Consider the following 554-nt stretch of genomic DNA (forward strand, 5'->3'; position numbering starts at 1 on the left):
CCGATACAGATGACATGCTTCTTAGGCCTCCTTCTCCCTCCCCGACCTTCCCCCCAGCTTGTGTGTCATCCAAAGCCGGTGCCAAATACCTTAAAAAAGACAGGAGCTTCATTGTCTTTGCCCTGGATGAGGGGGAACACCGATTTCACAAGGAGCTGAGGGCGCTGGCTGTGCATCGCAGCGGGGTGGCCCTGGGCTGCGCCTCAGAGCACTGAAAATGGCAAAAGGAGTTGCGATTTCTGCCGTCGGGCTGGGCGGGCGGCCTTCCCGAGGACCTGCGGACCGAAGCAGGGTATCCCTTCCGTGGAGATAGCCCTGCGTGAGGAGAAAGCCGGGAAACCTGAATTTTACTGCCCTCGTGTGACTTGGTGACAGGATGGATGCTCCGAGATTTCTTCGCGGTCCGTTAAAAATATTAACCCGCTGAGCGCTACTGAGGGGTGGGGAGGATCAGAAAGCTCCAGCGGAGCCGTGGGGTGGCCGTGGGGTGTCACCTGTGGGCACACTGGCAGAGCTGGGCACATAACCGGGGCAGCCCCCACCGGCCCGGAGAC

The sequence above is a fragment of the Charadrius vociferus genome, unplaced genomic scaffold (assembly GCF_000708025.1).
Source record: "Charadrius vociferus isolate BGI_N301 unplaced genomic scaffold, ASM70802v2 scaffold45, whole genome shotgun sequence".
NCBI classification, from domain to species: Eukaryota; Metazoa; Chordata; class Aves; order Charadriiformes; family Charadriidae; genus Charadrius; species Charadrius vociferus.